The sequence below is a fragment of the Plecotus auritus genome (genome assembly GCF_963455305.1).
Source record: "Plecotus auritus genome assembly, chromosome: 3".
Taxonomy (NCBI): Eukaryota; Metazoa; Chordata; class Mammalia; order Chiroptera; family Vespertilionidae; genus Plecotus; species Plecotus auritus.
The window spans coordinates 221,879,829-221,904,891 of record NC_137772.1 but is presented as its reverse complement, the minus strand read 5'-3'; the positions used below and the strand labels follow the sequence as shown (position 1 = coordinate 221,904,891).

Below are 25,063 nucleotides of genomic sequence, written 5' to 3'. Positions count from 1 at the left end.
TGCTACATTTTAAATATAAAAGTATTCACCTTTCTTCCTGAAATATGGTAGAATTTTACCACCATAAATTCCAAATTTCACTTCCTATTCAAATAAGCATTCCTTTTATAAGCATGCTTTAATTTCCCAAATGAATATGCTCTGTCTTCTTCCCACCTCCATAAGATATTTGGGGGGGAGGAGGTACTTCTCTCGTAGTACTTATCACAGTCGTCCTTTGTTATAAATATCTGTACACATCTCCTCTCCTCATTACCTCACAAGTGCCAGGGGACTGTATTTGAGAGCCTGTGAGGCTTAGCATATTAAATGCTACCTGTAAATATTCAACAAAAATTTAGGGTATGAATGGATGATGATATACCAGGATTTAATATCACCTTAAGAGGTTGAAGCCCAAGTCAAAATAATTAGGATCATAGTAACTGAGAAAACATACAATTTACCTCAATGCATTCATTTAGTAAATATTTAATGAGCACCTACAGTATGCCTGATATAGCCCAAGGTATGCCATGATGAGTAAGACTCAGACTCTATCTTCAATGAGTGTATAACCCTATTAACACTCAATTGTATTATTTTTACATTTTATTTTGATATATTTTAAATACAGAAGTTGTAAAGATGTTATAGAGAGTTATCATAGCATCTTCACCCAGCTTTCCCTAACATTAATACTTTATGTAATTATGGCACAATCAGTGAAACTAGGAAATTAACATTGCTACAAAACATTAACCATAGACTTTAATCTGATGTCCCCCATTTTGACATGAATGTCCTTTTTCTGTTCCAGAATCCCTCATTACATTAGTTGTCATGTCTCCGTCTCCTCTCAATTACACTTTTAATAACTTTTTTCCTGTTTATAGTAATAGATGCATTCTGGAAGTGAAAAAAAAAAAAAAGAAAAGAAAAAGGAAGACTAAAATCTCTAATACTACCCCCTCCCGCACTCCTAACATCTATAGTCTACTGGTTTTTTTCCATATATGTGTATACAAATAATTTTACTTTTCTTAAAACCAGGAAATTTAAATATGTAGTCTTTTGCATATTCTTTTCTCTTATCACTGTTTCAGAAATATTTTTCCAATGTTTAAAATTCTTTTAAAATATTATTTTAAAAACAGATTTCAATGTTACAATGAATCAGAATTTAACCATTTCCCATTTTATACTACTATAAATAATAGTACAGTGAGTATCCTTAAATATGAGAACAGGACATACAATATATATTACGATGGATAAGTAAAGGTATTAGTGATGCAGCCAGGAGAAACACCTAAACCTAGCTTTGAGCAGTAAAAGATCAGAAAACACCTGCTAGAGGAGGTATATGTGAGACAGATTCTGAAAAATGAGTTTATTCCTGCATTCATTAGTATTTAACCAAACAACATTAATTAAGTGCCTTTAATACCCAATTACTATACTGGGATCCAGGGGTAAGAAAGGACTAAGGCTCTGCATGAGCCTTAGTGTCTAATCAGAGAGAGGCAGATACTTAAATAGAAAAACCTCAACACATGAGGCAAATGCTATTACCCCAGTGCTGTGTTTGAACGAAATGGTCTGGGAGCACAGAGAATATGTTTTAGAATCAATGGTAGGTAGTACCCGAGCTGGGTAGCTCAGCTGGTTAGAGCATTGACCCGATATGTTAAGGTTTCGGGTTTGAACCCTGGTCAGGGCACATACGAAATCAGCCAATGAATGCATAAATTAGTGGGACAACAAATCAAAGTCTCTCTCTCTCTCTCTCTCTCTCTCTCTCTCTCTCTCCTTCCCTCTCTCCCTGCTTCTTCTCTCTCTCAAATCAATAAATTTGTAAAAACTTAAAGAAAAAGAATCAATTGTAAAAGAAGAGTTATACTTGGGTTGATAATAATACATATGAAAGAAGTTTCAGTGAAGTATGATTTACAGTGTATCAGCAATATGAAGGAGTTCCTTAGAAGTGGTAAATTATTATTTTTGTTTTTATTAATACTTACCTGAGGATATTTTTCCATTGATTTTTAGAGAGAGTGGAAGGGAGGGGGGGAGAGAGAGAGAGTGAAACATGGACGTGAGAGAGAAACATCAAGTGGTTGCCTCCCACACAAGCCCTGACCAGGGCCAGAGATAGAGCATGCAACCAAGGTACATGTCCTTGCCCAGAATCGAACCCGGGACCCTTCAGTCCACATGCCGATGCTCTATCCACTGAGCCAAACCAGCCAGGGTAAAACTAGTAAATTATTAATAGGGATGTAAGGTATCCAGATAGAGAGAAGTAATAGTTCAATTATATCCTATACTGGGGGAACTGCAGCTAGTATCACATTAATTTCCGAGAACTCTATATTTTTAATCAATTTTGAGATATGTCACAATAAAATGTACCCACTTAAGTGTACAGTTTGATAAAAGCTGACAAGTTTATACGCCATGTAACTACCACCACCAAGATAAAGAACATCGTTCCTAAAATTTCCTGTGCTTCATTTCAGTCAATCACCCTCACCCACAGCCAGCCCCAAGAAACCACTGATTTGCTTTTTGTCACTAGAGATTTGTCTTCTTCAGAGTTTCATTTAATGGAATCATACAGTATGCACTTTCTTTGCTTCTGTTGGTTTCTTTCACTCAGCACGTTTTTGAGATTCAGCCATGTTGCTGTGTGAATCAGTAGTCAATTCCTTCTATTGTCTGCGAATTGTATTTATAAGACCAGATAAACTGAAATAAAAAGAAACTAGGCCACAAGATAAATAGAAGCTAGGTTCTATGAGAAGCCACTGCGGGGGAAAGTCTAGTTAATACTGAAAGGGGGAATATGCAAACTTTCATGTGAAGAACAAACAGCCATGTTCTAGATTATTCCAGAAGGCAAGACCAAAACGAATGGCTGCACACAGAGGCAGTCAATGTACTGGTTTCATATGCTCTAAAAACAAAAGTTTCTCCATATCTATATCCATTATTTACTCTGAAATTATTAGCTTACATTATTTATTTCTATCAGAGAGGACAATTATATTACTCTTTTAAGCTCTACTTAATTGCATAAAATAATCAGCTCTACTTAAGAATTTGATATTTTTTATTTGTTTGTGTGTCCTTATATTTATCATGGGTTTAAGAACATGAACAATTTCAATAATATTCATGGGACATTACTGGGACCGTATCTGCATTCCGTTGCCTATATGCTTATCTTGAGAACCACTGACTTGGCCAATGAGTCAACACCCCCGCCCCTCCTTCTATAAAAGTAAGTGCTCCTAACCTGACCCGGTGGCTCAGTTGGTTGCAGCATCATCCTGGGCACCAAAAGGTTTGGGGTTTGATTTCCAATCAGGACACATATCTAGGTTTCCAGTTTGATCCCAGTTTGGGGCACATATGGGAGACAACCAATCAATGTTTCTCTCATACATCGATGTTCCTCTCTCTCTTTTCCCCCTTCCTCACTCTAAAATCAATAAACATGTCCTTGGGTGAGGACAAAAACAAACAAACAAACAAACAATAAAAGTACTCCTGTGGCTAACCCATAGACAACAATGAGGTGATGGCTAGAGGGAAGGGGGGACAAAAAGGGGAGAAATGAGACTACCTGAAATAGATATAGAACAATAAAAATAAAGTTAAAAAAATAAGTGAATGCTCCTTAGAAGTAAGTACATGCTGTCAAATATTATGTGCAATTTTTGAATTGATGTTGCTAAATAAATCAATAAGTCATTGTATTCCTACTTCTGTGTATCAATAATACTCAATTTGGAACAAAATTAATGTTTTAAACATGTTTAACATCTCAAAACTATGCAGTTTGAACAAACAATAGCATTAGAAATAAAATTTATACATCCCAGCTAGAATAGAAAAGGTCATCTCAAAAGTATAACATACAACGAACACAATATCAGTCCAAGTGGGCTTAGAATGCTTAATCAGAATTTTCTAAAAGATCCCCTGTAAATCTGAACTTAGAAAAAAAAAAAAAGCCAAAAAGGAGCCAAACCCCTAAGAAGAACTAGTAAACAAGTGATCAAAAGCTGGTTGGGAAGGAGAGCCGCAGGGGAGGAGAAAGCCTCTTTTTTTAATTTATGTTTCTGTACCATTTGGATTTTTGTCTTGCCATAAGCATATACTCTTTTTAGAAAGATTTCTTTTTTAAACTACCACATAAATTGATAACAGGGAAGGTCAATCCAGAGAAAGCATGGTACTCCCTGTGAAACCTTACTACATGAGTTAGGATATACACTATGCGAAGTACTGCACATTTTAAATCTCTTTTCCTTATTATTTATTACCGCAGAGCAATAAATAATTCTACTTCTGAAAGGAGAATGGAGAAGGGAACTATGAGATTCTTCATATAAAGCCAGTGAATTGTGAAGTGTCACGTGACAGTGACAGCTGCCTAAGGTATCAAGCTTTGTGAAGAGGTGTCCTAATTTCTATTAACTGGCCTGTAGAGAACAGATTTAATCTCACATCCTGTAGAAGAAAAAAAGGAAAACAGGTTTCATTTTCTGAAGGCAACAAAAGTAACCAAACATTAGAGCTAAGAAAATAAATACAGGTCCATGATCCCTTAGCCATAATTCCAAAATCCAAAAACTTCTGAAAACCAAATGTTTTCTGTAATTCATTTTGTGGCAAAACTTGATCTGAACCTAATTGGCAACAAAACCTGACCTGAACTAACATGAGACTATTTATAGTCTACCTACTAAAGTAAGGAGAGTCATAGCTTTGGCTGCCGAAATACAAATGTATTTGACTATAAAGTGCTGCCCCTGACTCTGCAGGGACGTTATATAATACTAGTGGCCCGGTGCATGAAATTCGTGCACATTAAAAGGGGATTAATTAGAGGAAATAATTTAATATTGCTATTCTATAATAGAAGTGTCAGAGATAAAAGAAAATTAGTAAAATGTATATGAAAACCTTCCTCCTATCAGAGTCTGGGGCACACCACGGGACCCAGAGTCAAGTCCCCGCCCACCCACATGCGCCTCAAAATAGCGTGAGACCCAGACCCGGCCACCCCCTCCCCCTGCATTGGGCTAGATCCAGACCCGGCCAGTCCCACCCTTGTCAACAAGTGATGTAGCCTCAGGTCCTGGTGCCAGGATGGGGGTGTGGCCTGAGGTCCCCCAGCCCAGACCGGGGAGGGGGGCGTGCCTTGAGGTCCCCTGTCAAGCCCTGCCAGGTGTGGGACACGGCCTGAGAGCCCCTGTCAAGCCCTGCTGGGTGGGGGGCATGGCCTGAGGTCCCCCGTCAAGCCCCGCCAGGCGGGGGGGTGCAGTGTCAGGTCCCCCGGCCCCGCACCGGGAGAGGGGCACAGCCTCAGGTCCCCTGTCAAGTTCCACCAGCAGGGGGGTGCAGCCTCAGGTCCCCCGTCAAGCCCCGCTGGGCGGGGGGCGGGGCCTGAGTTCCCCCAACCCAGCATTGGGGGTGCACCTTGAGGTCTCCTGTCAAGCCCTGCCTGGTGGGGGGCGCGGCCTGAGTTCCCCTGTCAAGCCCTGCCAGTGGTGGGCACAGCCTGAGATCCCTTGTCAAGCCCTGCCAGGTGAGAGACACGGCCTGAGGTCCCCTGTCAAACCCCACGGGGGGTGGGGGGAGGGCGTAGCCTCAGGTCCCTGCTGATTGCTTGTTAAGGCTCCTTATGGGAACTTGGCCTCAGCTGTGAGTGCAGCCATCTTTGTGATGGAGTGATGGTTAATTAGCATATTCACTCTTCATTAGATAGGATATGTTAAATGCATCTTACTAGCTTTCCAGTAAGGGACTAAGGACCTAAAAATGGGTTTTTATTAAAAAGGTCTTGCTGACCTCCACTGAAATATATAATTGTTTTCTAAAAATATCTTAATAAATGTGAACTAATTAATTTCTCTTTTTAAAAAACTTATCACTATTAAAATATTCTACTTTGAATTTCTATAAATCTATAACTGTATTGTTAGAATATTTTATACCACTTCAACATTATTTTAAGTCAACCTCTCTCTGAAGACAACATTACAATTGACCTTTGGCAAGAGGATGGTATCTGAATGGGATAAAGATAGTAAAGTTAAAAAAGCAGACCTCTGTCAATATGCTTTGATTTTTCTTTTTCATGTTAAAAACAAAACAAAGGGCATGAGATTTTCTCAATGTATTAAAGAGGAACATTGATTTAAAAAGTTAATAACCACCAATTTAAATCATTTAAATAAATCAAAATAAAAACAAGTCATAAAATCTGAGTTGTTATCAAGAAACAGAACACAAAATAAAAGTCAAGAAATAGATCATATACAAGTAAGGAAAACGATATATTTTAGCCCAGTGATATATCAATTCTAATATAGTGTGTGACTAAATGATAACAAAGCTTGCAAAACTCAAAGGTCTCTATTATAGAAAGAAAACTGTAAAACCAGATTAAAGCAAGAACTAAGATATAAGACTACTAAGAACCTATAATTAATTACAATAAAGAATAATTTAGAAGATTTCCCATGAAAAATAGGGACAAAATGAACATTTTAATAAATATGAATACAGTACTATATTTTAAGCCCTTGTATCTTCATGAAAGAAAATTGGTTAATTCTTTGTTTCTCATTATTTTTTACTATACACCAATCAATCCTGCCTTCCTCCCCACTCTGTCACAGACACAACTAACCAATGCTAGAAACAATGGAGCCAAACAGGAACCTCGTTTCACAACTGGTAGACATGAAAGCAGTGAAAACCTCTCTTAATAAATGTGTGGATTAGAGAAGAACCCCCAATTATTTCTGTCTAAAGGAAGCTCAAAGAAACTAAAGACTGAAAAATAATTCAAAACACTCAACGCAACCTTAGCAAAATTGGTTGTTGCTACATCCTGGAATCAAAGGACAATGCTATCTTTACAAGTATTATTTACTAACCTATGGTTTTAAATATCCAAGAACATATGCGGCATCAGAAATAGTATATATAAAAACATCACTGATAATATGGAATTCTAAATTAATTAAAAATAAAAATAAAGAACTTCAGGGTAAAGTTGGATTTAAAAGAAAAATTTCCCACTACAGTCTTCCTTTTACTTAAAACAGAATTGAAAGAAAAGAGGATAAAAAATAAAAGAAGACAAGGATCATGACCCTTTGTGTTTACTCTTTCTAGCCAGTGCCAAGCCCTGGGCATCTCTTGGGACAACAGGCACAAGCGCAGCAAGACCTGGGGCAAGAGAAAGCCCCAACAGAAGATGCAAAGATGAGCTAGTAGGATGCCTTGCTGCCAACGCTAAGATCGGCCCCCACCGAATAGACAGTCTCTGTGCAGGGAGGTAACCAGAAGTACCATGTCTTAAGACTGTACATGGGAAACTTCTCCTGGGGCTTGGAGTATTATATATGCAAAACAAGGGTTATTGATATTGTCTACAATGCATCCAACAATGAAGTGATCTGCACCAAGAACCTAGTAAAGAAATGCACGACGCTCATTGACAGCACATGGGACAAACAGCGGTATGATCCCACTATGCACTGGCCCTAGCCTAAAGAAGGGACCAAGCTGATCCCTGAGGAGGAAGAGATTTTAAACAAAAACCACCAAAGAAAATTCAGAAGAAATACGATGAAAGGAAAATAAGGCCACAATCAGCAGTCTTCTAGAAGAGTAGTTCCAGCAGGGCAAGCCTCTTGCATGCATGGCTTCAAGACCAATGTAGCTAGGCAGCTGATGGCTATGCATTAGAGGGCAAGGAGCTGGAATTTTATCTGAGGAAAATCAAGTCCTGGAAGGCAAATAAATCCTCCTCTCTCCAATCTTAACTCATGTAATGCAGAAGGAAAAGAGGAAGAGGAGGAGGAGGAGGAAGAGGAGGAGTAGCATGACAAAGGTACTAAGGCACAAGACCATTGAGGATCAAGAGCAAGCCCAGAGGATACACGTTAAGTTAAAGAGTATCCAAACTCTCTACTACAAGATTTATTATAAAAGAACTATAAAGCTATAAATTCAATTAACTAAAATTATAAAATTGAAGAAAACCAAAGTTAAAAGCTAAAAATCTAAGAATTTAATCTATTAAGAATATTTTTTAAAAGTCCTTGTTTCGCCCTGGCCATGTCGCTCAGCTAACGGAAGCATTGTTCTGTATGCCAAAATGTTGTGGGTTTGATTCCAAGTCAGGGCACATAATGTAGGCTGTGGGTTTGATCCTTAACTGGGGCATGTATGGGAGGCAGCCAATCTATGTTTTTCTCTTACATCGATGTTTCTCTTTCTCCCTTCTTCTCTAAAATCAATTAAAAAAACCCACACATATCCTCAGGTGAGGATTAAAAAAAAAGTCCTTGTTTCCTAATTGGGGGTGAGAGTAGGGCTAATGGGACATTCAGGTGCTGAAAAACAAAGACGTTAGGAAAAGAATTTTACCTCTTCCCCAAAGAATTATATAAGGTTGCATTAATGTAGCATACATACACCAATCTACTAGGTTCTAAGGATATTCCTTGGTTAATTACTTAACAGATCCAGATTTAAGGCATCTCTTTGAACTAGGTCATTCACATAATTCCTAGTGTAAGCCAGATACAGGTATGTGCTCATGCTCTGGAATTCAGCATCTTATATGAATAACTTTAAATTTAAATCATGAAGGTATTAATAATGCTGTACAGGTATCAGAAACCAATTTTACATCCTTTATATCATGCAATGTATTTTGACAGTGATCTTAGTTTCCTTACACAGAAATTAGCTAGTCTATCATCATGACTTGAGCTTCCACGGTGGAGTGCAATGTAGTGAGGAAATACACGAAAGTATCTAGACATCAGATGGAAAGAGATCTGTATCATATAAAAACAATGTAAGAAAGCTTACTAAGCCCTGGCTGCTGTGGCTCATTTGGTTGGGTGTCGTACCTGTGCGTGCACCCAGAGGTTGTAGGTTTCTTTCCTGGTCAGGGCACATGCCTGGGTTGTATGTAGGCTAGTCCCCAGTGGGGGGCATGCAGGAAGCAGCTGATTGATGTTTCTCTCTCTTTCTCCCTTCTCCCTTTCTCTCTCTCTCTCTAAAATCAATAAAAACATATTTTTTTAAAAAAGAAAGTTTACTAAGAAGCAGTTAAGTGCAAGTTGTAAATATAAACTGATACTAACTATATACCAAATAAATACATAGAAACATTCAAATGGAAGTTATTTTTCAAGATATACCCGCCTAAGAAGTTTCATATTTATTTTAATTAGGTTGCCACCACTGAAAATATTTTGCAACTCCTATTTTGCTTTCAAACTAGTTTACAAATCAAATCACACAAGGAAATCTGCCTCATAACTCTGAACTCATTTTGGACCCCAAAGGGTATTATCCAGACAAATCATTTAACCAGACCTGAAAAGTGATTCTTGGTTGCCCCCCAAAATCAAATCAACCCTGAAAGAATGAAGATTTTCCTCTACGGAAATTCCAAAGAATGTCTCATACTCTGGGAGCAATTCCTAAATGATTCCTTAGATGTTTCAAGAAAAGGCAGGACTGCCACTTCCAGAAAAGATGGAGGAAGAGGGACCAGATGTACCCTGCACCTGAAACAACTAAAAATATGGACAAAATATATTTTCAAAACCCTGAACATCAGGCAAGGAAGGACAGTGATCCCTGAGAAATGGTAAATGAGGTGAGCCACACAATCGCCCGAGCTTGCTGCCTGGGTAGTTTCCAGGCCACAGCACATGAAAGGGGGACCCAGGTGGAACTCAGAGACCTCTTATTTGAGAAGATAGAGCTGAGATTCTGGGGAGGCCAAGACAGCTAGAGTTTGCAGTGTGCAGAGCTGCACAGAGAAAGAGAGCTACAGGGCACCCCATGAGTATTCAGCTGAGTATTAGCTGGGTAACCAAGAAAAACAAGCTAACATCACACTTAATGCTACAAAGCCTTCCCCCTAAGTCTGAGGGGGAGAAACAAGGATGCCCATTCATACCACTTCTATTAAACGTGGTACTTGAGGTCCTAGCCAGTACAACAGGCAACAAATAGAACTCAAAGGTAAGAGAGTAAAACTGACTTTCTTTGTAAATGATATAATTGTGTATGAAAAACAAAAACAAAACACAAACGTACAAAAATGGCACTAGAATAAAGAAAATTAGCAAAGTAAATTTTTATTTATTTTATTAGTCACAATCATATCAATAAAACCAAACTGAACCCAAATGAAGAGGTCTCCAATAAGAAATGATTCCAAGAAAAATAAAATTGAGAGAAGGCTTTCTGAGAGTGAGAAAGAAAATGGTTTGGAAACCAGAAACAGAATATTTTATATAAGGCATAGCCTTTATAAAGTATGGGGGAAAGGGAGGAAGTCATATAGAAAATAGAGAAAAGATTGTATGAAAGAAGGCCAAGAGTCAAAACTAGTGAATGACAGTTGATAGATGGAAACAATATAGGAGCCTGGCTCAGACACAGGTGCTTGGACTTCACGGAATAAGAAAGCACAGGGTGATAAAGAAGGGAAATGAAAACAGAATGTAGGAAATGTTTTCTGGGGAGAAACTGGGAACAGGACAATTGAGAGGAAGCTATTTTAATAATCCAGACATAGCCTGAGGATGACTTAGAATCAGGATGGCGGCACAAAAACAAAAATGAGAGGTTTGAAGTCCAAAGCTAAAGAGAAAGGAGCTAAAGGGTTTGACAATGTTTCAAGAGTCAGTGTCTCAGGATTTCAAGATTCAGGTGCTGGGAGGACAGGTTACCAATGATGGGACCCAAAAGAGTCAATAACTAACTTTTTAAGGGAGTTCGTGAAGCAAGGCCCCTCTCAGCCTCCAGTTACCCTTTCTGAAAAGCACCTTGAATGGTAAATCCAAGATGTAAAACACAGGCGGTTAACGGAAAACAAGAGGAAAGGACAGTAAATACACCTCTTTAAGTACAGTAAATAAAAGTCTAGAGAGCATTCACTTCAAAAGCAAACACAAGGCATCAGTGTTGAGCCCTGGCTCTGGCAGGTTCGGGAAGCGTAGGGTGGTGTCACAATGTGCTGAGGCCAACTCACAAGCTGTGTGTGGGGCAAAGGGTTCCCTTTTTAAAGTTTTCAAACAGCCCTTACTGGCTTGAAATGTGATGTCTTTTGCATTTTCATTCTTTTGTTTTGTGTTTTGTGGGGGTTTTTTTTTTGTTCCTACAAAGAGCCTTTTCACTAACTGTTTTGGTGTTTTAAAAATAACATTTTTTCCCTCGGGGCCCATGTTCTGGCCATATACTCGGACTGTAGGGGCATAAAAAGATTTCTCTTTATACCAACCCACAGACTTACCTGCATGGTTTAAGTGGGAATTGATAACTAGTGTGCCCTTTTGTTAAGGGAATAGAAAGCCAAACTGCAGATAAAAACATAAATTTTAAACACTTTGGTATCCTATATAATAAAAGGCTAATATGCAAATTGTCCCCTCTGGAGTTCGACCAGGAGACTGGGAGTTCAATGCCTTGCTATGATGTGCGCTGACCACCAGAGGGTGGCACGGAACGAGGCAGGTGACCAGCAGCGGCAGCGGGGCGCTGAGGGAATGAGGGAAGGAGGAGGCAGGGAGGCTGGGAGGCGGGGAACCTGATTGGCCCGGATCCCAGGCCAGGCCTAGGGACCCTACCCATGCATGAATTTCGTGCACCGGGCCTCTGGTACAAATATAAAACTCTTGCAGTGAAAAGAAGGTTGACAAAATAGTTGGTGAAAAATTTGTTTTAAAATCTGTTGTCCACTAGAATATCTAAGTGGAGAGATTTTATATTTAAAAGTCCCACAGAAATATATATGTAGGTAAAATATCTCCTCAAGAACCTTCATTTCTTTATTCTGGTTGAGAATCTCTCACGAAAAGGAAATTACTAAGCATGATACACCATCAGCAAGATCTTCAGGGGAGGAAAAACATAGCTCTGTGGAGGGCCTCAATTTCTCGTTTTACTTTGTATCTCCTTCCTCCACTTCAGGACAAAGCAGATACTCAAGACATGTCTTTTTCGTTTTTAACTGATTTTAGAGAGAGGGGAAGGGAAAGGGAGCGAGAAAGAGGAAAAAACAATGATGTGACAGATAAACATCAACTAGCTGCCTCCCCGCACACACCCAACCTGGGATCAACCTAGGTATGTGCTTTGACTGGGAACCGAACCCACAACCTTTTGGTGTACAGGATAATGTTTCACCCAACTGAGCCACACTGGCCAGGGCTCAAGACATTTGTCTTGATATACTGACCTGGGCCTAAGTTAGGAAGCCTGGGTCACTTCCACTTTTTGAGGTTCTTATTATGTTCTTGAAATAAAGACTTCCAAAACAGCACTATAAAAACTGTGGTATAGTTTTGCTCTGGCCAAGTGGCTTATACATCAGAAATGTTGCGGGTTCAAGTTCTGGTCAGGGCACATACCTAGGTTGTGGGTTCGATCCCTGGTCGGGTGTGTAAGGAAGGCAGCTGACAATGTTTCTCTCTCTCATCAATATTTCTGTCTCCCTTATCTTATAAAACACAATCCTTGGGTGAGGATTAAAAAAGAAAAAAATTGTGATATATATTAAATGTACATATTTATTCAATTAAAACACTTTTGGGAGAAGAATACAGTGTAACTGTACTATTCACAAGATACCAAGATTCATAAACATGTTCCTTTGTCATAAACCACAGATAGTATGAACTGGTAGTTGAAACAAGTTTAAAGTTATAATCAACATATTCTTTTAACCCTGTGAATTTATCTCTTAGACTTTATACCTACTATGTGCAAACCATTCTGCTGCGGAACCACAGAAAAATAAAGTTGTATAAACTTGTTTTGAGCTCAAGGTATCCAAGAGAGAACCCCGACATCCCCCTCTTCTCTAGTTGAGCAACTATAAAGAACTTCTAATGATTATCATTCCACCTCTGCCCTTGGGAGGCATCTGGTGGCCCTGCCCCATCAATTACCCGCTACTTTCTCCAGTCAAGCTTTAATTTATCTTTCTCTTCTGGGTTTTTCTTATATACCTTTAAACAGGTTTCCTATTTCACCTTAAGATATTGCCTTCTCAATCTTGCCCTGCTTTTATTTTCTCCTTCCTTTCTTTTCCAAACATTCTGAAATAAACTACACACAACTTTCACTCTTCCTACCATCCATTATCTTCTTACCCCCAGTAATCTAGGTCAATAAATTAACATACAAAATTTGTATTAATTGACATTTAATAGGTCAGTTAGCATCTTCTGAGTGTGATCAGCACTACCAGAGCTTAATCATCTCTTTGTGAAAAATATCAAGCTCCTAATACGGAAAGCTGAGACACTGGTTAGCCAACCAAGTACAGACACTCCACAGTTATATTTGAAAACAATTTAGTGACGATAGAATGAAAGATGGCAAGGGATGGGGTGGATTGGGGAAAGGGGGAAAGAGAGATGGAAGGGGAGGACATGAAAGCAAAGAGCTATTGAACTAAAGAGGAACAAAATGAAGGAAAATGGCTAGGTTTCCATTCAACAAATTAAGTTAATACTAGTTCAGTGAACCCCTTGGAAAGTTATAAAGTACTGTAAAGACTTTCAAGCTATAGGAATCATCTTTCCCATACATGTACCCAGAAACCCTTCTGGGCAATCCTTTCTGATTTCATCCCTTTCACTGGTTCAGTGTTTGGCCCTTGTGGGAGATACAGATCAGCACTCACCTCAGGTGATCAAGAGGTCACTGCCTTTACCCTCAGCTCCTAAAGATAAGTTTAAATGAGTCACCACTTTCTACAACTCCACCTGAAATCATCTGCATGGTTGAAAGTACTATCTACTCACTCGAGCATATTCATCAGAAGTGACAGCACCATTTTGGTTTATGATGATCTTCTTTGAATAGTACTTTATAATGCCTTTAGGAATTCAAATATAAGAAATCACATCATTATTTCTAAGGTCATTTCCAATTCTAAAATGCAGTATAATCTAAGAGTCTGAGTGTGACATGTCACAGTTAACCTATCTAAGTTAGCTGTTGGCTCTGTATCCCAACATCAGCTTTATAAAGTATACCACTGGTGTGCTAGTCATTCTCCACATACTGTCCTAAATATGCTGCTGTCTCATGACTCCGCATAGGCTGTTCCCTCTGCCTGAAATGCCTTTCCTTCAGGGCTTTAATGGGAATGTTTCCTCCCTTGGGAAGGCTACCTTGATCTCCAGTTGTGTTGATGACTCTCTTTTTCACCTTTGCCACTTCCCTTGTACTGTCTATTATAGTACTTATTACACCAAGTGGCACTCATCTGGGTCCATGTCTGCCTCACCCACCTGGCTGTGCACTCCTTAGGAGCAAAGATCTCTTCTCATCGTTCTAGTAACACAGCATTCAGCACATGGTATACCTCAAACGTTCAGTGAAACTGTAGGCATGTGAGTCCCCAGCATATAAAAAGATTTTTAAAGAAATAACCATTCTGATCATTTCTGGTAGTAAAGATTAAAAGGATACTCATTAAAGTCTACAATGACTAAATAAAATTTTCAGACAAATTAAAGTTTTTAATTTCAATCTTCTTTCTGTAATCTTAAAACGTTTACCCATTACTAAAGAAAAATATAACCTGAAGATAATTTAAAAAGGAAAATCCCTGCCCCCATGCATTTAATTTATTTAAACCATTATAATGACTAAGGATTTTTAAAAACTCTATTTTTAGTTCTCTTTCCTAACTTCATTTGAAAAACATTTATTGAGGACCTACTATGTATAACCTACAGTGCTAAATACTGGTGCTACAAACATGAACAAAACAGGGCAGTTTTATTCTCGTAGCTATGGTCTAGCAGGGAAACAATATACAAATATTTAATTACAATTGTATTAAGTGCTCTGAGTGTTTAAAAGGAGCACATCTCCTGGTCTGCGCTGGGAGTGACTGAAGTCACTAAAGAAGTAACATATAAACTGAAGAAGCATCAACTAAGGTCAGGGTGGGAGGCTTAAAGGTCAGGGTGGGAGACTCACAGACCATAGGAATAGCAAGGGCCAGGAAGAGACCTTGAATGGGGAGGAATATGCATCTCAAGAACCAGGAGGATCAGTGTGCAACAGTACAGGCAGCAAAGGGGAGAGCGGTATGAAAAGAGGCAGGGTCTTCACTGGCACCACATGAACAAGACAGACCAGGTACTTTGTTCTACTGAAGTTTATATTCCAGAGAGGGGATAGCAGGGTCTGGGAGACTCATTAACTGTTTAAAGTAGGGAAGAAATATGATCAGATTTATACTTGTGGGGTTTTTTTTTTTTTTAGATTTTTTTAATTGATATTTTTGAGAGAGAGAGAGAGGGAAACATTGATGTGATAGCAAACCATCGATCAGCTGCCTTCTATATGCCCCCCACCACAGACAGAGCACACAATCCGGGCACGTATCCTGACCAGAAATCGAACTGGCAACCTTTCAGTGCACAGGACGATGCCAAACCAGCTGAGCCACACCAGACAGAGCTATATTTGTTTTTTAAGTAAATGTTTTACATTTGAAGAATAACATATAGAGAACAGGTATGTAGTTTCAAAAGATTATTCTTGCTGAGGCAGAGAATTCCATACTTACAAAAGAAAAAACTGAGGTTCTGCAAAGCCAAGTAGTTTATTTGAGGTTATTTACTCAAACATTTGAGTGCCTACAATATGGCAGCATGTGTTTGGGGATGCAGAGATGAATTTAACAGTCTTGCTCTTAAGAAACGCACAATCTAGTAAAAGAAACAGATCTTGAAACATGATACAGTATAGTCCATGTTAGAAATAAGTATAGGGAAGCAGAGAGGAATTAAATCTCTCTAGGAAGAATTAATCATTTCATCGTCTCTTGATAAAGAGGCACTTTTTCCATACTATTATAGTAGTTGAATTTGCAATCATTCCTGTGCTTGGAACATAGTAGGCACTCAAGCAAATGTCTGTAATACAGACCAACCTAGGACTTTTAACTCCTAGTTCAGTGCCTTTCCAGTAATCAGCTGAGCCCCTAACTCTGGAAGGGTATGCATTAATTCCAAGGAGCTCTTCTTTTGAAGCTGCTTTCAGAGCCCGCTCATAAACCACAACAGAAAAATCAGTCTCATTAAATTAAAGCCAAACCTCATTTTTGACCCAGCCTGAAAATCCATAACAAGATCTAAGCATAGTTATTTAAAAGCAAATCTTCATTCAGAAGAAATGTTCCTATAAAGACAGTATGCTATATACTCCTTCACAATTCATAATCTCTGTCCTCAAAGGACTTATATTTTGGCCCTGGCCAGGTAGCTCAGTTGATTAGAGCATTGTCCAGATATGCCAAGACTGTGGGTTCCATCCCTGGTCAGGGCACATAGAAGAATCAACCAATGTATGCATAAATAAGTGGAACAACAAATCAATGTTTCTCTCTCTCTCTCTAAAATAAATTTTTAAAAAATAACTTACATTTTAGTTTCTAAATGCAAGGCAGCATTTGTTCATTTACTTAAAACTAGAGGCCTGGTGCATGAAGTTCATGCACTGGGGGGGGGGGGGTGTCCCTCAGCCCAGCCTGCACCCTCTTGCAGTCTGGGGCCCCTTGCTCCTTACCACCCGCCTGCTCACTGCTCCTTACTGCTCCGCTCACTGCTCCATAAGCCTGGCTTCTGGCTGAGCAGCACTCCCCCTGTGGGAGCACAGTGACCACCAGGGGGCAGCTCCTGCATTGAGCGCCTGCCCCCTGGTAGTCAGTGTGCATCATAGTGACCAGTTGTTCCACTGTTTGGTCGATTGCATATTAGGCTTTAATTATATAGGACTAGAGGCCCAGTGCATGAAATTCGTGCACTGGGCGAGGGGTGTCCTTCAGCCCAGCCTACACCCTCTCCAATCTGGGACCCCTCGGGGGATGTCTGACTGCCAGTTTAGGCCCGATCCCACAGAGATCGGGCCTAAACTGGCAGTCAGACATCCCTCTCACAATCCAGGACTGTTGGCTCCTAACTGCTCTCCTGCCTGCCTGCCTGATTGCCCCTAACCGCTTCTGCCTGCCAGCCTAATCACCCCCTAACCGCTCCCCTGCTGGCCCGGTCGCCCCCAACTGCCCTCACCTGCCGGCCTGATCTCGCCCCCAACTGCCCTCCCCTGCCGGCCTAGTTGCTCCCAACTGCCTTCCCCTGCCGGCCTGGTCGCCCCCAACTGCCCTCCCCTGCCAGCCTGATCTTGCCCCCAACTGCCCTTCCCTGCCGGTCTAATAACCCCAACTGTCTCTACCTGCCTGATCACCCCTAACTGCTCTCCCCTGCCAGCCTGATCTTGCCCCCAACTGCCCTCCTCTGCTGGCCAGTTTGGTTCTGATTGGTCGGTTTTTATGCCAGTCAGCGTCAAAAGCTCCGCCTCTTAGGCAGCCATTGGCTCCTCACAGTTGACCCAGATTTGGTTCTGATTGGTCAGTTTCTATGCTAGTCAGTGTCAAAAGCTCCGCCTCCTAGGCAACCATTGGCTCCTCACACTTCACCCAGATTTGGTTCTGATTGGTCGGTTTCTATGCCAGACAGTGTCTCTAGGCCTATCAACGGGGCCTGATCAGAAAGGCAGGGCTGATCAGCAGCCCCGGTGGAGGCCTGGAGAGAAATGAAGGTGCAGGCCCGGAGAGAAAGAGAGAGGCAAGTGCTGATCAACAGCTGCCACAGAGGCTACCGATCAGACCCTGCTTCTCTCTTCAGGCCCCTCTCCGGGCCTGATTCGCAGCCCCCTCAGCAGTCAGTGCTGGGTCACCGCACCTGCAGCCATAGCAGTCAGTGCTGGGTCGCCACAGCAATCCAGCGCTGACTGCAGGACTGACTTCTGGTTGGTCGAGCCCCTGGTCATGACAGACCCAGGGTTTTTGTATATTAGAATATTTATAAATTGCCTACTACAGGCCAGGTCTGGAGCTGTCTTAGGAATGCAAACATGAGTAAAATAAAACTCTGCCTTCAAGGAACTCAACTCACACTCCCTTGAAGGGAAGCTGATAATACACACCCCCAAGATAATCCGAGTTGTTATTCAACAGGTACACACAGTGGGAACATACAGGCTGTGTACAGATTCCATTGATTCTATTTCACCAGGTACCTATCCCTATTGGTCAGTGCCCATGCTTTATCAGTTGTTAAATATTTTAATATTACCCCTGATTACAAAACAAACTAATAAGTATTATCAGTAATTGCTATATGAAAAAAATAGTGACACAAAAATTAATGTTAAAAGGGTTCAGGGGAGATGTTGAGAACTGAAAGTATAAGAGTGGTCTTGGGATCCCCGGGGTTTCTCAGCAAGGAAAGTTAGCATATTTGGAAAAGGAGCTGGCTCTAGGTAAGGGACACAGAGTTATCAAAAGGCCAGTAGCTGGAAGTACCCAGGTATAGCCCTTCAACTATATTGAGGATATGGTTTAGAGGTGTGCTGTCCAACATGGTAGCCACTTGTGGCTACTTAGAACCTGACATGTGGTTAGTCGGAATTGAGCTGTTGAAAAATACACTCCAGATGTCAAAGACTTAGCATGAAAAAAGGAAGATAAAGCATCTCAATTTTTTTTACTGATAACATAATATTCTGGATATATTGAAGTAAATAAAAGTAAATAAAAATCAATTTTACCCTTTCTACTATTTTTAATGTGGCTGCTAGGAAAGTTAAAATTACCTACGTGGCTCATATTTGTGGCTTGCATTCTAAACTATCTGGACAATGGAACACCATTGAAGGTTTCCAAACTTAAGTGCCTGGGGTAGATTTAGAGAGGGGGCAGGAAACATAAACAAAGATTAGTGTGGGGGACATCTGTAGGGTCAAGACACTAAAGGCAGTTGTCAATGTCAAAAAGTAGTAAATGTCAAAGGATAAGCAGACTTAGCTGGAAAGTGTACATTGTCTTTGGAAGTTCAAACTGCGTGGAGAGAGGAGGAAGAAATCAAGAGCAGGGTGAGGTGAGGGAAGAAGAACAGCTGCAAACGATGACCCGAGTCTGGATAGCCAAGGTGCACTGCTCAGCAGACTTGGCAAGCTCAGCTAACAGTTTAGGTTAGATCTAGTCTGGCTCAGTGGTAAGGACTTCCAGGCAGAGGCATGATTCAGAGGGAGAACAGGATCGGGGTCCTCTTCAGCAATTTCTGATCTATCTCTACGTGGCAAGACCTCCAACAGTGGGGTCAAGTCCCAGAGAAGGTAGGAGAAAACAAGGTTACCAGAAACTACAAGATAGCAATAAATTATAAAATCAAAAGCCCAGACACAACACAGCCAACAAACATTTGCTGGGAGTTAGCTCTACGCCTGATTCTTGGCTAGGCTCTGGAGACATGAGAAACAAAACAGACATGGTCCTGAATCACAAACTGTAATGAGAGCTAAGAAAAAATAACAGGAGCTCTGAGAGATCTACTTGAGGGTGGGTGGAGGGAGTGGGACAAGGTCATAAAGAAAAGCCTCTCTGAGGAAGTGACAATTTAATCTGAACCCTAAAGTCAGGTGGGTGAAGAAAAGGGGGAAGCAGAGGGTTAGGGTTAGGATAGGGTTAGGAAGCAGGGAGGGAAGAATAGCCCGAGCCAGGAGAATGGTAGGTACAAAAACATTGAGGCTGAAAAAGCCTTGGGCAATTCAAGGAATTGAAAGACCGAGTAGAGTTAGGTCAGAAAGGGGGGTGGGTTACCCAGCTGGTGTGGCTCAGTGGTTGAGCACTGAATATGAACCAGCAGGTCACATTTGGATTTCCCATCATGGCACATGCCTGGGTTGTGGGCTCAATCCCCAGTGGGGGTGTGCAAATCAATGATTCTCATCATTGATGTTTCTATCTCTCTCCCCCTCTCCCTTCCTCTCTAAAATAAAAAGAATAAAATATATGTATATGTATATATTTTTTTATTTTAAAGGGGGGGGGGGGTGTGTCGTAAAATAAAATCCCAAACAACCTGAGTGCAATGGGAAGCCATGAGGGGTTTTGACCAGAAGAGCAGACCGATCCTGATGGGGTTCTAAATGCTCCAACTACCTACGCTCCACTCAGCCTAATGAACCAGAGCTGGCTTGGCAGCAAGTGGGCAGAAGCCAGAATTTGTAGCTGAGTAGCAGGATACCAGGTCTGGGATAAGAGTTTTTATAAGGCCCTCTAAGTGTTCCAGAGTTCCAAATTTGGGAGAAGGATGGCATCACTGAAAATGAGAGAAAAATCTGATGAAAGAGCTGGTTTGGAAGGCAAAGTTAAGGCCTAGCCTTAACACAGTGAGTATAAAGGAGTAATGAAGAATTCTAGCAGGTAAACATGGATGTTGTTTGGATTATGGAAGGGAGCCAGGCATAAATATGCAGGTTAACATTTTTAGGGAGTAGGAAAAAAGAAAAATAAAACAAGGACAACAAAAGGAGCCCCAGCCTGATCCTTAGTGTTTGTTTATCTCTGGAACTGAAATCAGGAGAAAGTATATCAAAAGGGATATAGCATGTCCCTAGCTGGTTTTGCTCAGGGGATAGAGCGTCGGCCTGTGGACTAGAGGGTCCTGGGTTTGATTCTGGTCGAGGGCACATGCCTGGATTGCGGGCTCGATCCCCAGTAGGGGGCATGTAGGAGGCAGCCGATCAATGATTCTCTCATCATTGATGTTTCTATCTCTCTCTCCCTCTCCCTTCCTCTCTGAAATCAATAAAAATATGTATTTTTTTAAAGGGATATAGCATGAAAGAGTTGGGGTGTGGGGTGCAATATAACTGTTCGGTATCCTAGTTGCAGTGGTGGTTACATAAATCTATACATGTGTTAACATTTATGGAACTGTATACACCCTAAAAGTCAATGCTACTATATGTCATTTTTAAAAATAAAATAAAAAATTTAAAGGGACTGGGAATAGTGAAAGGACTGACTGAAGGGAGATAGAAAAAGATGTTCTGGGATATTTAACCATTATTGACGACCTGGGAAAAGCCTCAGTGAGTGGTGAGGTTGGGAGCCAGGATGCAAAGGTTCAAAGAATGACTGAGCAGCAAAGGGAAGCAGTCATTATAGCCTCCTCTTTTAGAACTCGAGGTGAAAGGAAAAACAGAATGGTACAGCAGCTCAGATAAGTACACCTGGGAGCTTTAGCAAACTGGCAGAGCCAACGTCCAAGATCATATGTTGTTCCATTTAAGTATTCTTCTAGAATTTGCATTTTACACATGAGCTATTCACTTTATTGTCCCATTACTAACACTGCTAAAATGAATCTGAAGTCATTACATTTTTAACTCTGCTCCTTAGTCAACTAACATTTACTGTGTCCCTACTATGTGCTAAGCACTGTGCTAGATACAAAAGTTCCTGGTCCCTGGAAGAGGGCACAGGATTAATCATAACAGCAAGGTAGTGAAGCGGAGATCTGAGCAAAGGGCTCTGAAAGCCTTGACCTCTAATTAAATACACTTTATCTATCTTTATAAAAATTAAACAGGGAGGAAATAAAAACAGCACAGATGTGCTTTGGTACAAATGTTCTTAACTTTTAAAGCTAAGAATGAGTTTAACATTAAATTCTTAAATTAGGTAGGGGCAACCTAATCATTAGTAGCATTTCCCTTTACTATTCCTCTCTACTTTTCAGTGCCCTTTCCATATTTCTTCCTCTGGATAATTTAGGGAGCAAAATGGAACAAGCACAGGCTTTGAAACCAGACAGACTTGAGACTAAATCTATGCCCCTGAACTTCCTAGCTCTGTGGCTCTTGTAGGCTCCTTTTCTCATTCATAAAACAGGCTTGAGTAAGATAAGGATTAGAAAAAATAGTCCTAGACAGTTTGGCTCAGTGGGCAGAGCGCCAACCTGTAGACTGAAGGGTCCCGAGTTCGATCCCGGTCAAGGGCATGAAGGGCATGTACCTCAGTTGCAGGCCCCCTGGTCAGGGGCATGTACCAGGGGCAATCAAAGTGTCTCTCATCACACCGATGTTTCTCTTTCTGTGTTTCTTGCCCTCCCTTCCTCTCACTCTAAAAATCAATGAAAAATATCCTGGGGTGAGGATTAACAAAAACAAACAAAAATATATAGAGGCTGGCATATGGGAAGCACGCAATACATGTGTTACTACCACTTAAACAAATGATACTGTTCTGATTTTAAATATTTCTAAGTGCTTCCTTTTGAATGAGGACAAAAATTCTTTTGTTTCAAGGGTATGTCATTTATCTGCTACCTTAGAAAAGCAGCTTGGAAATGTCTTCTCCTTAAGTCTTATCACAAACTATTCTGCTCAAATAATGTTTGGGACAAGCACTTAAAAAACGGTCAAGAGCTAAGAAAATATAAAGGTGTCCCAAGGGGAACAAGCCAGCCTGATCTGCGTTCTGGATACTTGCCTTAATGTAGGGGACCTAGTGCATTCACATCCCTCCCACCACCTACCTACAGCAATACTACGCTCTGCAAGACAAAGTGCTAAAAGTTCTGCTTTTTAAGAGGCATTTACATAACACTGCCAGAAGAATAAATACCGTTTCAGAACCAAAATCACCAATGCTTCTCCAAATCAAAGGAAGCTCTCAACCTAATGAAAGTCTCCACAAAGATGAAGGAAACAGCCTCTATTGTTAAAACTTTCACAAAACGCTAAGGTGTACACCTTATTTCTATAAGCTTAACTGCTTGGTGGGCGCAACGAACGACTTTTTTTTTTTCTTCAACGCCTATGGAGAAACATCTCTTGACAAATGTTGTTGTATAATTTTGCTTACATTGTTATACAAACGACCAACTTGAAATTTGCCTTATCCTCGGCTCCATCTCTAGCACAGATGCTAAAAAGCAATACAACAGCCAAAACATGAGAAAGCACGGAGTCTGAAAAAATCCAGAGTGACACCCTGTGCCCAAAGAACTGAGGATGGGCTGGTCCTTGACGCGCTCACGAGAGGCTCCCGTTACTGGCCGTCTACAGCCGCTATAGTGCATTTAGCCCACTGTGGGCCGATGACCCCACTGTGGGCCAATCACCCCGCTAGTCTGAAACTAAAGGGCGCCGGGCTCTTGGAAGGCAGAAAACATTCCTCGGGCTGTTTCATCTCATGTTATTCCCCGCGTTTCCTCTTGGAAAGTCTGACTCGCCTGTCGAAGATGGCCACACACGCAGGTCTCTGGGATGAGGGGTGAAAGGGTGGTACCCTCGGCCCGGGTTCAACAGGGGAACCACATTCACTCCGTCATGAAGGTCCTGCACACAGACACGGACCAGGAGGCTCCGAGGCCTGACGCCTCTCTGACACGCGCCTCCGCGGGCCTCGGCTTCCCATCGCGACGGGGACCCCTCCCTGCCCCAAGGCCCCCCGGCCACGGGAAGCGAACCCGACTTGGCCAGCCCACCCGGAAGCCCTCCCCAGCTCACACCTGCCAGCACGTGACGCCCACAGCCTCGCGCCCGTCCGACCCGGCCCTGCCATCCCCGGCGCCCCTTCCCTGCGCGCGGGACGTCACCCGCGTCCCTACCCGCCCCCGGGTCAAAACCACCAGACGGCCGCCCCCTCGGAGCACGCGCTCCAGACCACCGCCCCCGCCGGGCCCCGCGCTCGCTCACGCCCCTCCCGGCCCTCTCCCCGCCGCGCTCGCTCACTCGCGAGGACTCGCACGCTCTGCGCCTCAGCTTGACAGGCCTGCCCGCACCGCGCGCTCCCGCGGGCGTCCTCGCCCACCCGGCCGCCCAGTTCAGACGCGCGGTGTGCGGGGGAGGGGAAGAGCAGCAGTGGCCGTCGGTCCTCACTCACCGCCGAGCAGTGCCGGTTCCGAGTGCGCGGCGTTCCGCTGTGAGGCGATGCGCTGCGATGCGCGCGGTCCCCGCTCCTCCGCTGGCTGTGGAAGCGACGTAGTAGGGGGACTGAGGAGAACGGGGGCCAGTCCCTCCCGCTTCACCTCCCAGAAACACGGGGACCCCAGAAACTAAAACAAAATAAACAAACTTTCCCCTCCGCCTCCCTCCCCCAAAACCACAACACAAACACTCTGGGGCCCGCCTATAGCCCCACTCCATTGGCTGCAGGGAGGATGCCTCCGGCTCTCACTGGCTGGCTTTTGTGTTTGTCAAGCTAATGCTCCGCCCCTCCAATTCCTCGCCGCTGCCGTCGCCCCTCATTGGCCAACTGCTTCCCGTTTGACGAGCTAGGATTGGCTGAACTGCCTGCGCCAATCATTGGGGGACACACCCCCTTAGCATCCCAGAGGCCGCTTCCTCGGTCGCCGACCGGGAGAGGCGAAGGGGAAATTAGAGCATGATGGCGGCCGAGTTCACTTGGCGCAACCATCGTCTTTTTCCTTTTTTCTTTTTTTTTAGCTCATTAGTGCCTAGCCCTCGCACAGTACCCCCTAAGTTCCTCTCTTCATCCAATACTGCCTAGTAACGGAATGTATACGTGCCGGCTCCTTGATTTATCTTCGCCGAAGTGCCGAGTGTGGGCTGGTTGTGCGTCATTGGACTGTCAGAATGTCACTCGCTACTCAAATCTTCAAACTATTGGTGGAAAAGCAAGAAAGCCCGTCCAACAACAAGGGCCAATGCCATTGGTTTGACTCCACTGAGTTCTTTTCTGGTACCTTATTGGGCAAATAAGCGTGTCCGTCAGATCTGGTATTCACTGTGCTAGTTAATTGTTTACTAGGGAGTTTGGATGACTCTGGTCCTTTGGCCTGTAGTTGACGGTAATAATGACTATCACTGGGTGCCCACTTTGTGCCAAGTACTGTGCGGAATCCTTTACAGGAGTTATCTGGTTAAACCTGTGAGTTTTACAAATTCTCTAAATTTTACAGATAGGAAACCAAGGTGCCAGAGAGGTTGGGAAACTTGCCCAAGGTCACCCAGATAGAAAGTAGTTGGTGGGCCTGGCATTGGGTCCCAGCTCTGTCTGACTCCAGAGCCTTCTCTCTTTTCATTGTACTTTAGTGCCTCTCTCTTAGCCAGAATTGTACCTGTCAGCCAACCCAACATCATAAAAACATTTCGTTCAGAATTCAAGTTCTTTAATCAG

General features: G+C 42.2%; 1 protein-coding gene across 2 annotated transcripts in view; it reads right to left on the bottom strand.

Annotated features, from left to right (window-relative positions):
* Window positions 1-24,480, bottom strand: part of TNRC6B (trinucleotide repeat containing adaptor 6B) — a 202,723-nt gene extending 178,243 nt beyond the window's left edge. For both annotated transcript variants that reach the window (XM_080659686.1, XM_080659688.1), the window contains exon 1: window positions 23,807-24,480. The gene's annotated coding sequence lies outside the window, so the exon portion shown is untranslated. The remainder of the gene's footprint in view (window positions 1-23,806) is intronic.
* Between the last annotated feature and the right edge of the window lie 583 nt (window positions 24,481-25,063).